The sequence below is a fragment of the Pinus tabuliformis genome, chromosome 1_2, assembly GCF_031772625.1.
Source record: "Pinus tabuliformis cultivar Carrire ecotype Pingquan chromosome 1_2, CPIR1, whole genome shotgun sequence".
Taxonomy (NCBI): Eukaryota; Viridiplantae; Streptophyta; class Pinopsida; order Pinales; family Pinaceae; genus Pinus; species Pinus tabuliformis.
Genome location: NC_142298.1, coordinates 905,582,061 through 905,605,037, shown reverse-complemented (window position 1 = coordinate 905,605,037; position 22,977 = coordinate 905,582,061). Strand labels below are relative to the sequence as shown.

General features: G+C 39.2%; 2 pseudogenes; both read right to left on the bottom strand.

Annotated features, from left to right (window-relative positions):
• Positions 1 to 280: 280 nt before the first annotated feature.
• Positions 281 to 1,650, bottom strand: LOC149208883 (protein RTF1 homolog pseudogene; annotated as a pseudogene).
• Positions 1,651 to 4,204: 2,554 nt separating this feature from the next.
• On the bottom strand, positions 4,205 to 5,725 carry LOC149208882 (organic cation/carnitine transporter 4 pseudogene; annotated as a pseudogene).
• Between the last annotated feature and the right edge of the window lie 17,252 nt (positions 5,726 to 22,977).

Genomic DNA, 22,977 nt, shown 5'->3' with positions numbered 1-22,977 from the left:
TATTACATGAATATGAAAAACAATACATATTTCAACAATAATTTAGAAAAAGGCATCACTCAACATCAATCTCAAACAACATAAAATGCCATGTTTCACCAACTGCATGATAACTTACAGTGGAATAGTGTTACTTAGAGGAAAGGAATCCTTTTGGAACATTATATACCATTTTTTAGCAGAATGGTTGAGACAAAAAAACACCCTTGAACTTTAGATGTCAAGAAAATACAGCCTATATTTCTAACACATTGTTGATTTCATGCCTGCCAACAATCCATGATGTTGCTACTGTTAAAAGACAATCCTTGGTTGACTAGGTTATTGCAGTTGTGTTTTAAAGTGCCTATAATGGCACACTACATATAGAATTTGAAACAATTTACAAAAATGTTCACTTTAAGGCTTTTCTGCATATGTTTCTAGCAATCCCAAAAGGAAATTTCCAAATCTTTCATATAAAAATTAAATGGGGAAACCAACAAGCAGAGAAAATATCATTATTTATTTTAACAACAGGCCTCTTCTACGCTTGTAATCATTCACAGTTAATGTCAGATTATGCCTCCTTCCATCATTGCTAGGAACTTGCACTCCACAAGTTGACTCAATCTTCTGCTTTCTAGCCATAAAAACTAAAGGGGCCCCTTGAGCACCCCCATACTTCTGCAGTCCAGCAAGTGAAATTGGAAGTTCAAAATCATGCAAAGAATACACCCTTGCATCTTCTGATACAGGAGCATCAGTGTCGACAAGCTTTCCATCATCCTCAGCAGTTTCTATTGCTATGGCTTCCTCTACTTTGGCTGCATCTGCCTCTTTGTTCGCATCAGTGTTGTCTTCAGCAACCTTCGCCTTTGTATCATAATAATTTTGAGATTGAGTCCAACGCTGAGTGAAAGGATCATACCCTGCTTCACTTGCTTTAAGATTAAGGTTTAGAGGCTTGATCTCAAAAGCGTTCTTGAAATTTTCAGCCTTGTTTTTCTTATTCATTTCTATTAGCATCAAGGCTTTTGCATCCTTGCTTTTGCTCTGAAGAGAAAGGACTTCTAGTTCCTTCAATCTCACTTTAATTCTCTCAACTTCTGAATAATCATGCCTGCTCTCCGCTAGCTCCATCTCTCTTCTAACCCTGTCCTTTTCAGCAGCCACATTCGATGGCCTTTTGGAAGCCAACTTCTTTTCCTGCAACATTTGTTTTACAGTTTCTGCAGAATACACAAATTGATTTATCTTTTTTAGCGCATTTATTTTTTCCTCAACTTCTGCTCGACTAATCATCCGACCACCACTGCGTTCTACTTCCCGTTCCCAATCTGAAAACTCTTTCTCAAGTGGAGGTGAATCAGACACCCTGGCCATCTGCCATCTTGTTGCATTGCTCTTGCTACCCCAGAAACAATTCAAATACTTGTATGTGGTGCGGTTCTCAAACTTGTATTGTTTATCAGGGTCTGTCACATCAACATTTTTTACCATGCAAAGACGGTAAGTACTCTGTCCTGACCTGGACATTCCTATCCCAATTCTTACAAAGCAGCCCACAATGATATTCTCAAAGAATGGTTCCATAAACCACTTGGGAAGTTTTGATCTCCTCATTGTTATGCTTCTAATATCTTCAAAGCTGCTCCCTATCTTCATCATCTTTTTATAAATCACTTCCTATCGATAATTTGCTATCGGAATCATCACAGCAACCCCTGTCATCATCATCCTTGTCACCAGAATCAAATCTATTTTTCAGGGGCATTCTTGACCCAGAAGCCTTCCTATTTGCTGTCCCAGCATCATCTGAATCATCGTCATCAATGTATTTCGAGTCACTGCCATCATCTGAATCAGAATCTTCCAGTCTCCCTTTCGCAGGATTTCGGTTTTGCTTTCCATCATTGGTAGATGTTCGACCAGCTGCTTCTAGCAGCAAATGCTCCAGTTCAGCCATAACCTTTTTTTTCCCTCTAAACACCCACATCAATTGAATAGTCCGTTCCCTGGCTAGAGCAGAGACTGCAAATACCACTCCTCAATAGATCTTCAAAACCTAAAACCTACTGTCCATCAAACAGATTAAAATTGTGAGAGGCAAACCACACCATGGAGCTTAATAAATGTACATCACCGACATTATGTTTTGTAATACATGGTCCTTACAATGAAACGAACATTACTATCTCAATTAGTTCAAAAGAACCCTTAGACCTGTAAAGAAAGCACATTGAACATAGAGATGGCAAATTTCAAAAATATTTCTAAGTAACATAAATGGATGGAAAGGTCCAAAATGCAACCTGTTCTCTGACATCATCACTGGCAACACTAAGAAGTTGCACAAACTTGGGCACAGCTCCATGATCAATCACAACTCTGGTATGCTCTGAGGTTCCGGACGCAATATTTGTTAAAGCCCAGGCTGCCTCAAACTATAATATGACCAAATTAAAACGATATTAGATTACCACAATATAATGTCAATTCAATACTTAGAATCTCAACTGAAAAACAGATCATACCTGAAGCTGAGGGAAATCATCCCTTGCAAGAAACTCTACAAGTCGAGGGACCACACCCACAGCGATAACTTCCTCAATTGGAGGACTACCTTCTGTCACATATATTTTTTCAGATGGCCATTTCCTAAAGACAAAAGAAAATGGTAATAAAGATACATATACTCACGACTATTACCAACAGAGAGAAGCTTCCTAAATTGAGTTGGTGCTTCTAATTGCATGGTAGGATCATCAGACCAGACCCCTGCTACCGTTGCAGGAAGACTCTCCAACTGTAACATATCCAACATAACCTTAGTAAGACTCCCTTGTTATATTTTGGCTATAACATATTTGGGCTTAAGTTAAGTCATTATTTATATGTAATTGATGCACAATTGTAAATAGAAATTTAAACCCATTGTCCTTGCATGTCCCACAGTTGGACATTACTTGTCATGCAAGTTGCAACATGTTGTGTTTCCTTTAAAAACATGTTATAAAGTAAGCAATTTCAAAAAATAGAAATTTCAGCTGAACAACCAATGAGATCATTGTTCAATGGTGAATGCAATGGTGTGTCAGGCGACGCACCAAAGATCTAGTCTTCCACAGCACCAATAAACGGTTGGGACAAAATTTAAGCACTGTCTTATTTTTATGGAAAGAGCAACTCCCTGTTGCCGCAGCTTGGCAAAACAAAAGTGATTGTGATGCATGGTTCATCTTAGAAGACCCCAAAACTGGGCCACTTGCAATGCCTAACATAGTCTAGCCCAAATGTAATCCTTCTGGAATTTAAAGGAAGCACATCTCCCCATTTGCATAAGTCCATTTTTTGGATTGGAAAACAAACTTTCTGGGCACCCCAATTGAATTTGAACTATGTGTACAAGTTTCCAGGACAGCTGAACTGGGGAGATGGGAGGAGGGGTGTTTAGAACGACCAGAGCACACCCCCAAACATTTCATGGGTTGGCCAGTTGGGGACTCATGAAATAGAACTAATTTACTGCATAAATATCAATTTTTATTGGTTCTAAGTTGCTTTTTTTATTGCACTTGCCTTTCCAGGGGAAGTGGATTACATATACATATATAGTTTACTGCATAAATATCATTTTTTACCTGCCTTTCCATAATTTAATTTTCCAACCCCTATCCGAAGCACGGCTGTCAGTTTCTCCCATATCTTCCCTCTCTTTAGTGGTTGGGGATTCAGTATGAGCTGAGTTCTATTACTTCTATCATTTTCAAATGTTTCGATCATTTCAGTCTTGAATGCTGCAAAAATTATTTGATCATAAACATCATCGATCTCACAGAGGTTTTTTATGGTGTCAGGACCAGATGCTATTCTCAGGTCTTTTCTTATCACCTAGCCTAAATGGGATGTCTCATTTTTCATCCATCGGTCTTGGCATGATCATCTTTATTCTCACACTGTTTATATGATCATTTTCTGGAGGAAGAATGTTACAGTCTTTGCAATAGCAGAAAAGTCGAGTCCCCTTACAAAACTCATGAGTCATGATTCATGGTAAGATAACATGATTTTTTAGTATGATTTTTCAACTTGCCAAATCTCAATATTTTCTTAAGTCCAAAATTACCTCTGAAAGCAGTTGCTTCATTAACATCACATTAACCATTGATGGGAGGAAAATCTCCCCATTCCATCGTTTCTCCTGTGTTTTGAAACAATTAAATTAAGCACAGGTAGTGGGCTCTGCATGCTTCAAAGCTGCCATGGTTTCATACAGAGGGCGATGCAAAGTCTCGGGAAGCTTGAAAGCCAGAAACCCTCCCACAATACCCGAAACGCCGATAATTGCAAACGGCAGGGAAGGATTTACAGTTACCATCACCACCACCAGCGGAGCGATTATGGCGCCGATTTGTCCCGCTTCGCTCGCCAGCCCGAGCGCTGCGTTCCTCACTACTGTTGGAAACAGCTCGCATGTGTATATATATATCAAATTATAAGTCCCCGCCATGCCGAATATTGCTACCACGCCACATGCTAACTGCACGCCGCTCAGAAATCCCCGCATGCGCCCGACAACCCAGCTTGGCATGCCCATTGTGGAGTTGGGATTCGAACTGTGAACATGGAGTAGGGCCGACATCAGGCCTCCCAACACAGAAGCCACTCCGCTCAGCAGCATCGTGGAGACCAGCATCGCTCGCCGTCCGAATTTTTCTAACATGACCGCCGTCAGGGCAAAGGCGGGCATTTCTGCGATTCCGTTGAGGAAAACGCTCAGGTATAAACTGGTACTTAGATTTACAACGTTTAGGCTCAAACCATAGTAGCCCACTCCACAGGCGACTGGAAAACGTCCACGAGGCTTCCCGATGACTCGTCAGAGTCCGCCGCATCCTGTTCGTCGCCTGCCAGGGCCAAAGAAACTCCCGCCGGCAGCGATTTACCGTTCTTGGCCGCAATTGATCTCATGATGCCCATGGCTTCTTGCAGCCTGCCCTTCACCAGGTACCACCGCGGGGACTCCGAAACGAACGGCAGAACGAAGATGCAATACAAGGCCGAGGGAATCGAACTCGCGACGTACAGATATCTCCAGTTGCCGGAAAAGTAGGACAGAGTCGGCAGCACTGCTATGCCGAGAGAAAAGAAGTAGAAAGTCGACATGCCAACCGGTCCTCTCTTGGACGGTCCGACGGCTTCCGTCACCAAGACGAATGACGACAACCCCAGGCCACCGCTGCTAATTCCCGTCAATAGACGGAGAATTAAATAAACCCAGAAATTCGGCGACATTGCCGTCAAGAAACCAAAAATGGCATTGCAGATGCAGACCAACTTCAGGACACCCTTACGCCCCAGCGAAGAATCCGATAGATGCCCAAATATCCCTGCACCTGTATCAAAAAATAAATCAGAAACTGAAAGAAAATCTTAATGGCGATCAGCCATCAGATATAAAAGCGCACAGGGGCTGAAAATATCAATTACCGAGCAAACACCCGACAAAGAACGCACACTGCAGAAACCCAACTTTGTATTTCTGGCCGCAGACGAGATCCCATTCGGAGACCGTCGAAACCCCGGGGCCTCCGTCCCAGTCCCATGAGGCCCGATCCATGGAGCATATAGATCCCGTCGGGCTGCAGGATTCGAACCTTGGCTTCATGGAAAGGAAATCCTCTGGGGTTTTCCCTCCATTGCAATGCCAATGGGGTTCATAGTCGGCGAAAATCATGACCATCGTATGAAAGGCCGAACAATAACTCTGAAGACAGAGAGGCCAATGGGTTGGGAGACAAAAGGACAGTGTGAGGATCAACGACCAAACTTGGTTCAATCGTCTAACACCACAAATCCACGGTTAACAATACGACACGTCATCGGCTGGGCAATTCATTTCAAAAGGGAACGCCTTGCGGCATAACAAGGTTTATATGGTGGTCATCATTAAATGTTCTTTAATATTTACACAGTCTACAAGGTTTATACGGTGCTCATCGTTAAATGTTCACATGGCTTCCAATGGTTTTTCCATTAGTGCAAAGCCTTGGGTTAGTCGTCCTCGCACGCTCCGACATGCGGCGTGATCTCACCCGAGGATGATGAATATATCTGCCATTTGGTTCTAATCTCCTATGCCATTTGTCTTGCTTCATCTCCATCAATTTCTGCCCGGCGACCCAATGACAGTGAGGGTTTAGGGTTTTACCCCCTAACCACTTTCTCGCGCTCGACACTCAGTGGATTCATTGTTACCGCCTACCTGAGTTTTATACTGTTATGCAATGGTTTGGTTTGCTGAAAGTCTCAGACCCATAATTACTACTCCTGCGGCTTGCCTTGGTTACGATGTTCAATCCGAAGAAGGCAAGTAACCTTGGCCATGTGGTTTCAAGCAATGTCGATGGTTTTCCTTTTCTATGTCTGTTTGGAAATTTGTCTCATAACGAGAGTGAAAGGTTGCTACCTCTGACCAGGGTATTTCGAAGGTGTGTTAAAGCTATGGGAGAGGTTCTGCTCCAGGATATGAAAGGTAAACTCATAAACCCCAAAATTTTCCTGAGTAATTGATAATATTTTGAATTTGAAACTGTTAATTAAGGAGGTTTGATGTATTTGCAAGTGGTCACTTGTTGAGGAAACTCTCCTGTTACACGTATGACCTATTTCTCTTTCTCGTGTTATGCATTTTGAATTTTTTTGTTGTCAGATAACCTTATATTAACTTCGTGCTTGTTATGGCTATTTGTAGGTACCTTCCCCTCTCTCCTCTGTTCGAGAAAGCTTGGAACAAGCTCTTAAGAAGTTTAATGGCTTACGATTTTATTGGTCATTTCCAGGTTGGCACAACTTGTATCTGGTTCATAAGTATTTAGTTTACAAAGGGATTATTGCTCAGTAACCTAGGACCTAAGCATCAAGGCGAGCTCTGAACATTACTTAGATTTCCCTTGCTTCTTAATTAGTTAGTTGTTTAAAAGAATCGACAGACTCTGTGAATGGCTTGAGCAATTTGGGGGAAATATCAGTGCTTGTTTGACCATAAGATTTTATGGACATATCTCTTTTGTGTCTTATTCTTTTTGTGTTAAGTTCTCTGCTTAAAGGGAACTCTGAGGGTTTTGGTCATATCGACCCAATTGAATCATTCTGGAACTGTAAGCTATTTCTACAGTAAATATATATATATATATATATATATATATATATATATATATATATATATATATATATATATATATATATATATATATATATATATATATATATATGCAGTTATATTTATGCATTTTCAGTTTTGAACGATATTCTTGTTATGTCATTTTTAATTTAATAATGGGCTAAAATTCCCTCTGTTCTGTTACTCAGAAGTATTAAGAATTATCAACTTGTTATAGTTTGCTCGGTCCCTCCAAAATAATTTGTTTAGCGATGGTTTATACAAGGAGTCACCTAGGTTACTTCTAAATAGACTTGTAGCCTTTTCTTCCTTCCATCTCTGTCGTAGGCCTGCAACTTTTTTCGTGGATGATTGTTGTGGATACACCTCTATTTGTTCGGTATTTTTGAATAGTTCCTTGTTATTATTAAATTTTATACAGGGTAACTAGATTATGGTGCATTATCGAGTATGTGTTTGATTTTAAAGCATAATACGCAAATGAATTTGGTAGAAATCCTATAGGGTTTTACATAGATTGTTCTGATGTTTATTGAATGAGAAGTACGCTTAATATTTAAGAGCGTAGGATTTTTTATGTACTGTGTAAGGTCATTCTTCATAATGTACTAAAATTACTTCTTGTATCTTTTATGTATTAATATCAAATATTGTCAATTATTTTATATATTGTCTATTGTTTTATATACTTAGGAACTAAATAGTCCTTGTCTACTTTTTTAATGGACTTTGAAAGAGTTTCTTTATTCCATCGTTCTGCATAGAGAAAATTCTTCTAGCATTAATTCGAAATGAGAATGCCTATTTTGTCATTTAAATCATTGTTCCATAGTCGAGCACTAATTGTAAATAAAACATTTTGTGATACTTATCTGTTCAATAATAGCAACTTGTAATAATCAATCCTTTCTGGAAAGTCTCTCCTCCCAGCAACGAGTCTGGAAATTATGTCCACACCCTCCCCCAAGCACTTTCTTTGGTTCACAGTTAATTATTTTCAGCTACAGTCAAGTACATTGGGCCTCTAGACTTCCGTCCCGCCTCAAGTCCTGTACTCTTTTCTCACTGTTTTTAATAATTCTGCCACTGATTTATTTCACCTAGCTCTAGGATATCTCCTGGATTCTTTTCCCCCATCTAAATCTCCCTTCAGGGCAGATGGGTAACTGTCTTTTGTAACTGTTTCTTTTAATTAATGTAAACAGTTTCTATTTTTGTTAAAGTATCATTACCAATAATTTAGGTAACCACAATATATGTTTCTTGGCCTTCCAGCGTTAGTCACTTATTGTTTAACATCATAATGTAATAAAACTAAAAGTAACAAATAGTAAAGATCAACTTAGTAACCTCAGAAATTTTATGCATTTTGGGGTGTAACATCTCCGCCCCCTATATAGTAACATCGTCCCTAGTTTTCTCTCTACTTTCAGAAAATGACGTCGGATAAGCTTTCCGCATAAATTCCTCTTCTTCCGAGGTGGCCTCATCCGAGCTAAAGTGCTTCCACTGCACTTTAACCTGGGTGATGACTCGTTTCTGCAAGGTGGTTTCTCTCTCATTGAGAATACAGAGAGGTTTTGCCAAAAACTCTCCTTCTGGTTCGACCTAAATATTTTCCCAGTTAATGACATGCTGAGGGTTATACACATATTTTTTTAGTAAAGACACGTGGAACACATTATGGAACCGAATGTGGCTTCGTAGGGCAAGCTTATAGGCCACCAACCTAATTCGTTCCAAGACTTGAAAAGGTCCACAGTATCGGGGTGATAACTTAGCACAACCCCATCACTATAAAGAACTTTTCTAGGGCTTTACTTTTAAATATACATGATTCCCTAGTTTAAATTCTCTGTATCTCCTCTTTTTTTTCTTCACACAGTTTCTGTCTATCTTGGGCTGCCCTTAGATTTTGTCTAACCTTCTTAACAGTCTCCTCCATTTTTGCTAGCATGCTAAGACCCAATGCTGGCTTATTAACTGTGTTATTCCAGTCTATGGGCACCCTGCACTTTCTTCCATACAACACCTCGAAGGGGCTCATGCCTAGTGATTCATGATGTCCATGTTGAAAATGCAACAAGATGATGGAGCTTAGTGGAAAGGAGTCGCCTTCACTAAGTGGGCCTGCAGGCTATTTTTGGCGCAAAGTCTATTTTTAGACTATGTCTATTTTTAGACTACGTCTATTTTTAGACATATGGATCATGGTCTATGAGTTGCAAGATGCTATTTGTGGATGATTGGTCATGTTGGTAAAAATAGATGGACTTCTATTTTTAGACTGCCAGGCTAAAAATAAAACAGTCGAATATTATTGTCTCATAATAATATTTGGACTATAAACTTTATCTTATCCTCTTGGAGCACTTCAGTTTGAGCTACAGATATGGCACATGCAGCTGTCAGAAGGAAATATGTTTTTCTTCTGGGTCAGTTGAGCTATTGCATGCAGGACTTCAGTTAGAACTCAAGTGATTGAGTTTGGTGGAGTTGATGGAGTTGTGTTCAGTTTGACTTGGTTGAACTAGTTGTATTTAGTTTAACTGCAAATACACTAGTGATGAGTGATGTAAATTAATTATTAATTAATTCACTAATTATTAACTCATAAAGCAACTAAAGAATACATCAGTTAACTCAGTGCATGGACAGTTCAGTGGAGACAGGTGTTAGAGGTTGAGATTGCTATCAGTTGTGACTATAGTTGTGCATGAGATCTTGCACAATCAGTGGGATTGAGTAATGCCAATGAGGATTGCGTGGTTTAGCCAAGGAAATACGAGTTTTCTTTAGCCATTCATCATCTATTCTCATGCAGGATTGCGTAGTGGAGGCAGGCAAACAGTGGAGGAGATTTGAGGCATAAGATCTGAGCTAGTTTGTGTGTAACAGGTGGAGATAGTACTGAGTACTTGTGAGGAGTATTGTACTATGTATTGTTACATGTTCTCAATCATTATAATATACAGATAGTGTGGGGTTTTTAGTTGTATACTTTCCCCGAGTTACATACTGTGTTAATGTGCGCATGCGATTGATGTTTCATCGTTTTTAATTCTGCTAAATTGATGATCAACGTTGAGGAGGTTATGTATTATGCATGTATTCCGCAATACTGCATAATAAGGATAATCTCTGTGAATAAGTGTCATATTATTCAAAATTTCTACATGGTATCAGAGCGAAGTTGATCATCAGATCTACTATTCAGAAAGTGTTTACATTTTATTTCTTCAAGCAGAGTCTGTAATCGGGCCAAGTAGCCTCTGGATTCATCCTTCTTTTGGAAGGTGAAATATCCGGTAAAAGCCCATACAGTCAATCTCTGTACAAGAAATACTTTGTTCTCACGAATTTTAGATCAGAAGCGGGTGAGTTTTGAGCTGGTGGAATTTGAATTTGCAGCAGTGTTTTCTTGGTGTCAACATTGCAATGTCTTTCAATGGATTGCCATTGGAGTATGCTCTTGAGGGTAGCTCGAACTATATTGCATGGAAGGACAGGATGGAGGCAATGTTAGATGACAATGGGTTGAAGGAGTTCATAGAGGCTGAGGTCCCAAAACCTACTGATGCTGCTGAAGCTGTGGTTTGGCAAAAGAAGACAGCAAAGTGTCGAAGGATTCTGTTGGAGGGCGTGAAGGATCACATTGTATCCAGCCTGCATGGAAAGTCTTCTCCATACTTGATGTGGAAAGCATTGATAGATCTATTCCAAAGTAAGAGCGACTAGAGGAAGTTGGCGCTCAAGGATAAACTCAGAAACATTAAATGTGAGAATGGAGACAGTATGCCCAGGTATCTCATGAAGTTCACCCAATGTCGGGATGAGCTAGGAAGTGTGGGGGTGACTGTCGATGAGGAGGACTTGGTAAGCTTGGCTCTCCTTGGTCTTCCGAAGAGTTGGCATTCCTATCAGGACTCTGTCAATGGTTGGGAGAAATTGCCAGGATGGGAGAGACTTTGGTCGAATCTTGTGCAGGAGGAGATCAGATGGAGCACCAGAGACAATTCTTCATGCATGCATGATGAGGAGAACTGTGCCTTAGCGAGTAAGGTGAAGAAGGGGAAGGAGAATGTTTCTATTTTCGAATCTAGTTCTTCCAATGATGGGAAGAAGGTTGACAAATCGAAAGTGCGATGCTTTCGTTGTCATGAGGTGGGCCATTATGCTGCAAATTATCCACGGAGGAAATCCAAGAAGGGGTCTGGGGAAGGATCTTAAGGTGAGGCACTTGCTTCACAGTTTGAGTTGGATTTCACACTCTTCGCATGCATGGTTTCATCCATGATGGGAAGTGGTTGGTTTCTTAACAGTGGATCTTCTTTCCACATGACCGGTGACAAGAGTTTGTTCATTACTTTGGAGGAGAAAGATCTCCAGATACTCATAGCGATGGGTATTGATGAGAAGTATAGTGTCTTAGGTGTAGGCACGGTTATTTTTTAGAGGGAGCATGGAGCTCGCCTTACCTTGACCGATGTCAACTATGTACCAGGACTAGAGAGAAACTTGGTGTCGATCATGATGCTGGAAGATAGAGGCTGTGATGTAGTCTTCAGTAAGGGAAAGGTTTTCCTTAGACACATCATCACTAGACAGGTGAAGCAGATTGGTTCACGGGTCAAGAACCTATATGCTCTTGAGGTTCAAGATGCATGCAAAGCCTTGAGCAGTGAGGCAACTGATGGAGACTTGGTGGTTGAGAGGGAGCGTATATTACCTCTCAACATGCAGAGCCAGAAGAAGTCTCAGACGATTGTGGAGGAGCCACGATTGGTGCAACAACTTCAGGAGGTTGTGGAGCAGCCACAACAAGGGAAGCTGAGAGGAGATCGAGTAGAGACATCTACTCATGCAGAGACCTCCAGTAGGGGGAAACTTCGAGCCAGGTGGGTTGAGGGATCACATGCAGCCATACCTCCAGGTAGGAGGTGGGGTGATATAGAGTGATCATCCCAAGGAGGAGGGGCAGGATCCTTGAGGTACCCAACCTCTTGGATGAGACCTTGCTACGGGAGCCCCAATTTGGAGTAGCAGGAACTGACTGATTGGGTAGAGACAAATGCGGATGGAGCGGTAGAGAGAGCGACAGTGTAGGGAATCCCAGGACAGTGCATAGCTAGCAGGCTGCAGCAATGCGAGAGGCACAAGTGTTTTGCACAATGCTAGGTGGCACAGAGAAGTGTGCAATGGTGCGAGATGCATGGAGATGTTGTAGTAGCGTAGATGTCAGAGAGGGAGCACTTGTCAGCAGCAGGTAGAGCTTCAGCATTAGAGTATGTTCCTAGCCCAACAGAGTGGTCAGTTGGGAGTGTTTTTGTTCCAAGTGTTGTTGGAGCAAGTGGACCAGGCAAATGTGTTTCATGCAGAACATTCCAGAGTTGTAGGATAGGGGTTGCAGATAATCCATATCTTGTTGAGAGAGAGTGTTGAAAATGCAACAAGATGATGGAGCTTAGTGGAAAGGAGTCGCCTTCACTAAGTGGGCCCACGGGCTATTTTTGGCACAAAGTCTATTTTTAGACTATGTCTATTTTTAGACATATGGATCATGGTCTATGAGTTGTAGGATACTATTTGTGGATGATTGGTCATGTTGGTAAAAATAGATGGAATTCTATTTTTAGACATATGGGCGGTTTCTATTTTTAGACTGCCAGGCTAAAAATAGAACAATCGAATATTATTGTCTCATAATAATATTTGAACTATAAACTTTATCTTATCCTCTTGCAGCACTTCAGTTTGAGCTACAGATGTGGCACATGCAGCTGTCAGAAGGAAATACACTTTTCTTGTGGGTCAGTTGAGCTATTGCATGCAGGACTTCAGTTAGAACTCAAGTGATTGAGTTTGGTGGAGTTGATTGAGGAGTTGATGGAGTTGTGTTCAATTTGACTTGGTTGAACTAGTTGTATTTAGTTTAACTGCAAATACACTAGTGATAAGTGATGTAAATTAATTATTAATTAATTCACTAATTATTAACTCATAAAGCAACTAAAGAATACATCAATTAACTCAGCGCATGGAGACAGGTGTTAGACATTGAGATTGCTATCAGTTGTGACTATAGTTGTGCATGAGATCTTGCACAATTAGTGGGATTGAGTAATGCCAATGAGGATTGCGTGGTTCAGCCAAGGAAATACGAGTTTTCTTCAGCGATTCATCATCTATTCTCATGCAGGATTGTGCAGTGGAGGCAGGCAAACAGTGGAGGAGATTTGAGGCATCAGATTTGAGCTAGTTTGTGTGTAACAAGTAGAGATAGTACTGAGTACTTGTGAGGAGTATTGTACTATGTATTGTTACATGTTCTCAATCATTATAATATACAGATAGTGTGGGGTTTTCAGTTGTATGCTTGCCTTGGGTTACATACTGTGTTAATGTGCGCATGCAATTGATGTTTCATTGTTTTTAATTCTGCTAAATTGATGATCAACATAGAGGAGGTTATGTATTATGCATGTATTCTGCAATAGTGCATAATCAGGATAATCTCTGTGAATAAGTGTCATAATATTCAAAATTTCTACAGTCCATTATTATACACAAATTCCACTAAATGGAGATAATCCTCCCACTTATGTGGTTGCTACATCACAAACATGCATAGCATGTCCTTGAGCACCTGATTTACCCGTTCGGTATGTCCGTCCGTTTAGGGGTGGTAGGCAGTAATAAATTGGATCTGAGTACCCAATCCTAAAAAGGGAGTATCTAGAAGGTGGATGTAAATTTTACATCCCTATCAGAAATCACCACTTTGGGTATTCTGTGTAAGCAAAAAATTTCCTTCATAAATATGTCTGTGATCTCCACAGTTTTGTAATTGGATTTCACAGGTATGAAGTGAGCAATTTTACTCAATTTGTCTACTACCACCATAATTGAGTCATGTTTCTTCCTGGTGCGAGGTAAGCTAATGATGAAGTCTAGAGATATGGTCTCCCATTTCCATTCCGGAATGGGCAATGGTTGCAACAAACCTGCGGGATGTTGATGTTCTGCCTTCACCAGCTGACACTCCAAACATTTGGACAAGTATTCTGTAACATCCTTCCTTAACCCGAGCCAAAAGTACCCTTTCTTGATGGTTGAAAACAGTTTCTGGTAACCTAGGTGGCCAGCACATGGTTTTCTATGAAACTCATCCAATATCAATTGTTTAACTGAATTCTCGTTAGGAACATAAATTATGTTCTTAAAAGTAAGAAGGTTGTTGGAATTTATTTCGAACTTTGATTTTTCCTTTTTCAATAGGGCTTCCTTTGTCTATTTCCAAAGGAAAGTATACCCCAGATATTTGATAGATGCTTCTTTTATGATTTCTGGAATATTCGAGCTTACTTGGCTCATTTGGACCTCATAAGTACAATGTAATTCTCTGCTCAATGCGTCGGCCACATGGTTTTCCTTCCCTTTAAGATGTTTCATTTCAAAATCGAATTCACTTAAGAATGTTGTCCATCTGGCTTGTCGAGCATTTAAGCTAGACGGGTTGAAGAAATTTGTAAGGCTACTATTATCTGTTAATAGCATAAATTTCTTCCCCAACAGGTAGTGTCGCCACATTTTAAGTGCATGCACTACTGTTGTCAATTCAAGGTCATAAGCATAATATTGTTGTTCATACTCATTCAACTTCTGTGATTCATAAGCAATAAAGTTTCCTTCTTGTGTCAGCACTCCGCCAACACCCTCTTTACTTGCATCTGTGAAAACCACGAAAGACTGTTCCAGATCGTCTACCTTTAACATCAGTGCGGTGGTAAGTAGGTGTTTTAGTTTTTCAAAACTTCGCTGACACTCAACTGTCCATTGGAAAGCGCCCCCCTTTTTCTGAAAGGAGGTCATGGGAAAGGCTATTTTTGAAAATCCCTTAATGAATCAACGGTAGTACCCAGCCAAACCCAAGAATGATCTTATATCAACGACATTCTTTGGAGCTATCCATTCCATGATTGTTTTGATCTTCTCTGGGTCAACCGCTATTCCATCAATTGATATAACGTGACCCAAGTACTGAATCTGATCTTTGAAAAAGTCACAATCGCTGAATTTAGGATATAACTGATTTTCTCGTAGCGTTTGCAATACTATTCTCATATGTTCTTTATGCTCCTCCTAATTTTTAGAGTATATTAAAATGTCATCAATGAAAATCAGTACAAATTTATCAAGGTAGGGCTAGAAAATACCATGCATCAGACTCATAAAGGTGGTTGGGGAATTTGTGAGGCCAAATGGAAACACCACAAATTCATAATTACCATAATGAGTACACAATGCTATCTTGTAAATGTCCTCTTTTATTCTTATTTTATGGTAGCTGGATCTTAAATTGATTTTCAAGAATACTTTAGCTCCTTGCACTTGATCAAATAGATCATTGATACGGGGTAAAGGATATTTATTCTTAATGGTTAGTTTGTTTAATTGACGATAATCGATGCATAATCTTAGGGTCCTGTAATTTTTCTGTACAAATAATTCAAGAGATCCTCAAGGGGACACACTAGGGCAGATATACTTTTTGTCTAGAAGCTCCTAAAGCTACATTTTGAGTTCTATTAACTTAGGTATTCTCATGTGATAAGGGGCCCTGGATATAGGGGTTGCACCCCGAATTAGCTCGATGGTGAAATCAATATCATGCATTGGTGGTAAACCTGGAATGGATTCTGGGAATACATCAACAAATTCCTGAATGACATGAATGTTTTCCAAGGAGGTCATTTTATTTTTGGTGTTTGTAAACCCCACCTAAACATCATATATTTGACAACCCTTTCTGATACATTTTCCTAACTGATTAGCAGTAATAGGATGTAAATTGGTATTGGTTTTAATTCATTGGAGTTCCTTCCTTTTGCCTATTTCAACAATAAAACTGATAGTTTTCTATTTGCAATCCACTAGGGACCAACATTTTTCCAACGAGTCCATCCCGATTAAAATGTCATAAGAACACAAAGGAAGTATATTAAAGTAAACTTAAATAGGCTACCCTGAAATTATTATGAGACAACGTTCTTTTTCTTCGATTACCCTTCTTTTTGTCCCAGTGGCTAATTGAACTAGCCATGGTTTTGAAAACTTACTGCTCTACAGTTGACACTTTTCTACCACCTTAGGACTAACATAGCTTAAACTAGCACCTAGATCAAATAAAAAAGAGACATGTTTCTTAGCAATCATACCTTCACATTCGATCATGGTGGGTTGAAATTCTGCCTGATGATCATCCAGAGCAACGTTAATTTTGGGCATGCTCCTTGCCACTTCCCCAACCGTGGATGCTTCTTGCATATTTGATAGTTGTTATGTCCTTGCCTTATGCAGACAATTTTTGTAATAATGGGGTTCTCTGCATCCCCAACATTGCAACGACATTTTGACTGCTGGTCATTAATAGATCTAGTGACTCCTTTTGACTGTTTGTTTTTAGAATATGCAGCTTTGGGCTGATTCCTGGCTAGAAATTTGCTAAGAGGTTTTTGTTGTACATTTCTGCCACTAGAAATTTTTGGGTGTCTGTTTGGAATTAGGCTTCTACCCTTCCTATTGAACCCCCCTTTATGTCCTTCAATTTTCTATTTCATTTGCTGGTAGCAAATGCGGACTTTTCGCACTGCATCATCCATTGTCTTGGGGTAGTCAAATTCCAGTTTTTCCTTCATAGAGTTGGGTAAGTTGCTGCTAAATTTTGGCCTTTTCCTCTTGCATATAAGGCACATAGCACAACAAGGAAGTGAACCATGTCACATATTCATCCATGGTTAAGGCTGCCAATCTTAACTCGTGAAATTCCTTTTCTTTTTCATCATAACAACGTTCATTTAGATACTTGTCTTTGAAATGTTTTTGAAACTCATTCCATGTAACCTTCTCTTCATCAAATTTTCTTACTGTTTTGATTTCTTCCCACCAAAGCGTAGCCTTACCCCTAAGTTGATAAATTGCCAATCGTTCCTTTAGTTTATTAGTGTACTCATAAATTTGAAAACACTTGCCATATCAATTAACCTGGCCTCTGCTTCCTCTTCATATTCTCCTTCAAAGAGTGAGAGTTTAATTTTTTTAAATTCTCCTTGTAATTCATATTTTTGTCTTTTAGTTTTGCACTGGTTGGAGACATTGTTCGAACGTCCTTCTTCGTCTTCCCCATGTTTTCCAACTAACTCGGCATTTTCTTTTCCATGCTGAACCATTGGGGTCTTCTCCTAGTCTTCAACACTGGGGGTCTGGGTGTCATTGATTCTTTTGATTGGAGAGACTTCTTAGAATTTTCTCGTGTTCTAAACGTAGTTGTTCATTATCCATTCTTAAATTTGTCATTTCAGCACGTAGCTGCTGAATAGTTTCGAGTAACATAGCATTAGCTTGACGGGATTCCTCATCCATTTGTATCCAAATATCCGGATTAACATTCACATATGTTGTTTCGGGCAGTTTGGGTAGTCTTGGGCTCCTCTGCATTCTGACCTTTTCTTTTATTGTTACGATCTCTGTGTTCACACATACATTTACTTAGTTAAATATTTTTTTTTTGTTTTTTCTGTTATACAAAACAACACATTTTCTTCAAGTATATATATCTATATATCCCAAAGAGTCTCAATGTACGAACCTGAGCTTTGATACCATTTGTAATAGTCATATCTTATAATTTAAGAAATAAATATAATACATAAAAAAAAAAAAAAATTGTTTAACATGAAACCATGCTCGACCTTGGATATTGAACCCTGCATTAATCTGTGGCAAACATTGATATGGATTAAATACCATCGTAGCATCGAACAACAATCATTCATAATTAGCATTTGATTTAATATTTAAACAGTATACAAGGTTTATACGGTGGTCATCATTAAATGTTCACATGGCCTCCGGTGGTTTGGCCATTACCTCCCAACCTTGGGTTAGCTGGTTCTCGCACGCTAGGACACGCAGCATGATCTCGATCGAGGATGTTGAATACATCTGCCATCTGGTTCTAATCTCTTGTGCCATTTGTCTTGTTTCATCTCCATCGATTTCCACCCAGCGATCCAACACTAGTGAGGGTTTAGGGTATTACCCCCTAACCAGATTCTTGAGCCCATAACTCAGTGGATTGATTGTTACCACTTAACTGAGTTTTCTTGCTATTCTGAAACAATTTGGTTTGTTGAGAGTCTTAGACTGACAAGTACTCCTCCTACGGCTTGCCTTGGTTATGATGTTTAGTCTGGAGAAGGCAAGTAACCTTTGCCATGAGGTTTCAAGCAATGTTGATAGTTTTCCTTTTCTTCTGTGTCTGTTTGGAAAATTCATCTGATAACAAGACTGAAAGGTTGTTGCCTCTGACCAAGCTATTTCAAAGGTGTGTCAAAGCTATGGGAGAGGTTCTGCTCCAAGAATTAGAAGGTAAACTCATAAACCCTGAAATTTTCCTGAGTAATTGATAATATTTTGAATTTGAAACTATTAATTAAGGAGGTTTGATGTATTTACAAGTCGTCGCTTGATGAGTAAACTCTCTTGTTACTCGTATGATCTATTTCTCTTTCTCGTGTTATGCATTTTGAATTTTTTTGCCATCAAATAACCTTATATTAACTTCATGCTTGTTGCGGCTATTTGTAGGTACCTTCCCCTCTATGCTCTATTCAGGAATGCTTGGAACAAGCTCTTAAGAAGTTTAATGGCTTATGATTTTATTGGTTATTTCCAAGTTGGCACAACTTATCTCTAGTTCATAACTATTTAGTTTATGAAGGGATTATTGCTCGATAACCTAGGACCTAAACATCGAGCCGAGCTTTGAACATTACTTATATTTCCCTTTCTTCTTAATTAGTTAGTTGTTTAAAAGAACCGACAGACTCTGTGCATGGATCAAGCAATTTGGGGGAAATATCAGTCCTTGTTCAACCACGAGATTTTATGAACATATCTCTTTTGTGTCTTATTCTTTTTGTGTTAAATTATCTTCTTAAAGGAACCCTGAGGGTTTTGGTCATATTGACCCAAGTGAATCATTCTAGAACTGTAAGTTATTTCAACAATAAATATATGTATGCAGCTATATTTATGTATTTTCAGTTTGAATGATATTCTTGTCATGTCGTTTCTAATTTATAATGGGCTGAAGTTGCCTCTATTCTGTTACTAAGTATTAAGAATTATCGACTTGTTATAGTTTGCTTGGTCCCTCTGTAATAATTGGTTTAGCATTAGTTTATACAAGGAGTCACCTGGGTTACTTGTAGATAGATTTGTAGTCTCTTATGCCTTCCATCTCTACTGTAGGTTTGTAACTTTTCGCATGGATGATTGTTGTGGATACACCTCTACTCGTTCAACATTTCCGAATAGTTCCTTGTTATTATTAAATTTTATATAGGGTAACCGGATTATGGTGCAATATCTAGTATGTGTTTGATTTTAAAGCATAATATGCAAATGAATTTGGTAGAAATGCTGTAGAGTTTTACACAGATTGTTCCGTTGTTTATTGAATGATAAGTACGCATAATATCTAAGAGTGTAGGCTTTTTTATGTACTTTGTAAGGTCATTCTTCATACTGTACTAAAATTACTTGTTGTATCTTTTACGTATTAACATCAAATGCTGTCTATTGTCTTATACACTATCTATTGTTTTATATATTGAGAAAATGAATAGTCATTGTCTATTGTTTTTAATGCAATTTCAAAGAGTTTCTTTATTCCATCGTTCTACATAAATGAAATTCTTCTAGCATTAAAATGAGAATTCCTATTTAGTTATTTAAATCATTGTTCCATAGTCCAGCACTAATTCTTAATAAAACATTTTATGATACTTATCTGTTCAATAATAGCAACCTGTAATAATCAATCCTTTCTGAAAATTCTCTCCTCCCAGACACGAGTCTGGAAATCATGTCTAGACCCTCCCCCGAGAACTTGCTTTGGTTCAAAATTAATTATTTCCAGCTATAGTCAAGTACCTTGGGCCTCTGGACTCCTGTCCCACCTCAAGTCCTGTACTCTTTTCTGACTGTTCTTGAGAATTCTCCCATTGGTTTATTTCACCCAGCTCTAGGATATCTCTTGGATTCTTTTCCCCCATCTAAATCTCCCTTCAGGGAAGATGGGTAACTGTCTTTCTAACTGTTTCTTTTAATTAATGTAAACAATTTCTATTTTTTTAGAGTATCATTACCAATAATTTAGGTAATCACAATATATGTTTCTTGGCCTTCTAGCCTTAGTCACTTATTATTTAACATCATAATGTAATAAATCTTAACGTAACAAATAACAAAGATCAACTTAGTAACCTCAGCAATTTTATGCATTTTCGGGTGTTACATCTCCCACCTGATATGAGGAACAATGTCCCTGGTGTTCTCTACACTTTCAGAAAACAATGCCACATATGCTTTCCACATAAATTCCTCTTCTTCGAAAGTGGCTTCATCCGGGCCAAAGTGCTTCCACTACACTTTAACCTAGGTGATGACTCGGTTCTGCAAGGTGGTTTCTCTTTGATCAAGAATACGAAGAGGTTCTTCCAGAAACTCTCCTTCCGGTTCATCCTGAATATTTTCCCGGTTAATGACATGTTGAGGGTTATACGCATATTTTTTTAGTAAAGACACATGGAACACATTGTGGACCTGAATGTGGCTTGGTAGCGCAAGCTTATAGGCCACCGTCCTAATTCGTTCCAAGACTTGAAAAGGTCCATAGTATTGCGGTGCTAACTTAGTGCAACCTTGCCACTGTAAGGAACTTTTCTAGGGCTTTACTCTTAAATATACGTGATCCCCTGGTTGAAATTCTCTATATGTCCTCCTTTTGTTTGCATACACTTTCCGTCTATCTTGGGCCGCGTTTATATTTTGTCTAACTTTCTTAATAGTCTCCTCCATTTCTGCTAGCATGTGAGGACCCAATGCTAGCTTATTAATTGGGTTATTCCAGTCTATGGGAACCCTGCACTTTCTTCCATACAACACCTTGAAGGGGCTCATGCCCAGTGATTCATGATGTCCATTATTATACACAAATTCTACTAAATGGAGATAATCCTCCCACTTATGTGGTTGTTGCATCACAAACATGCGTAGCATGTCCTCCAGCACGTGATTTACCCATTCAGTTTGTCCATCCATTTGGAGGTGGTAGGCAGTACTAAATTGGATCTGAGTACCCAATCCCGAAAAGAGAGTTTTCCAGAAGGTGGATGTAAATTTTACATCCCCATCGAAAATTACCACTTTGGGTATTCTATGTAAGCGAAAATTTTCCTTCATAAATATATCTTTGATGTCCATAGTTTTGTAAGTGGATTTCACAAGTATGAAGTGAGCAGTTTTACTCAATTTCCCTACTATCATCATAATTGAGTCATGTTGCTTCCTAGTGTGAGGTAAGTTGGTGATGAAGTCTAGAGATATGGTCTCCCATTTCCATTTTCGAATGGGCAGTGTTCGCAACAAACTTGCGGGATTTTGATGTTATACCTTCACCAGATGACACTCCAATCATTTGGACGAGTATTCTGTAACATCCTTCCTTAACCCAGGCCAGAAGTACACTTTGTTGATGGTTGAAAACAGTTTCTGGTAACCTGGGTGGCCAGCACATGGTTTTCTATGAAACTCATCCAATATCAATCGTTTAACCGAATTCTCATTAGTAACATAAATTATGTTCTTCAAAGTAAGAAGATTTTCGGAATTTATTTTGAACACTGATTTTTCCTTTTTCAGTAGGGCTTCCTTTGTCTGTTTCCAAAGGAAAGTATACTTAGGATCTTTGATAGATGCTTCCTTTATGATTTATGGAATATTCGAGCTTACTTGGCTCATTTGGACCTCATAAATACAATGTACTTTTCTGATCAATTCGTCAGCCACACAGTTTTCCTTCCCTTTAAGATGTTTCATTTCGAAATCAAATTCACTTAAGAATGTTTTCCATCTAGCCTGTCAAGCATTTAAGCTAGACTAGTTGAAGAAAGTTGTAAGGCTACTATGATTTGTTAACAGTAGAAATTTCTTCCCCAATAGGTAGTGTCACCACATTTTAAGTGCATGCACTACTGCTATCAATTCAAGGTCATAAGCAGAATATCATTGTTCATACTCCTTCAACTTCCATGATTCATAAGCAATAACCTTTCCTTCTTGTGTCAGCACTCTGCCAACACCCTCTTTACTTGCATCTGTGCAAACCACGAAATACTTTTCTGGATCTACTACCTTTAACACCGGTGTGGTGGTAAGCAAGTGTTTTAGTTTTTCAAAACTTTGCTAACACTCGGCTATCCATTGGAAAGCACATCCCTTTTTCTCTAAGGAGGTCATTGGAAAGGTGATTTTTGAAAATCCCTCAATGAATCAATGGTAGTACTCAACCAAACCCAAGAATGATCTGATATCAGAGACGTTATTTGGAGTAGTCCATTCCATGATTGTTTTGATCTTCTCTGGGTCCACCACTATTCCATCTCCTGATATAATGTGCCCCAAGTACTGAATCTGATCTTTGAAAAAGTCAGACTTGCTCAATTTAGCATATAACTGATTTTCCTGTAGCGTTTGCAATATTATTCTCAGATGTTCTTTATGCTCCTCCTGATTCTTAGAGTATATTTGTTGGCTTGTTGGGGCCTGACCCAGGTTCGGAGTTAATTAGCCAAACAAGGCGCTGTACCATTGGCCCTTTCGGCAACAGCTCATGGAGCGTGGACTGAGGCCTCACCCGAAGTAGTATGGGGGCATGCTAGAACCAAGTTTCCACACCCTTGAGA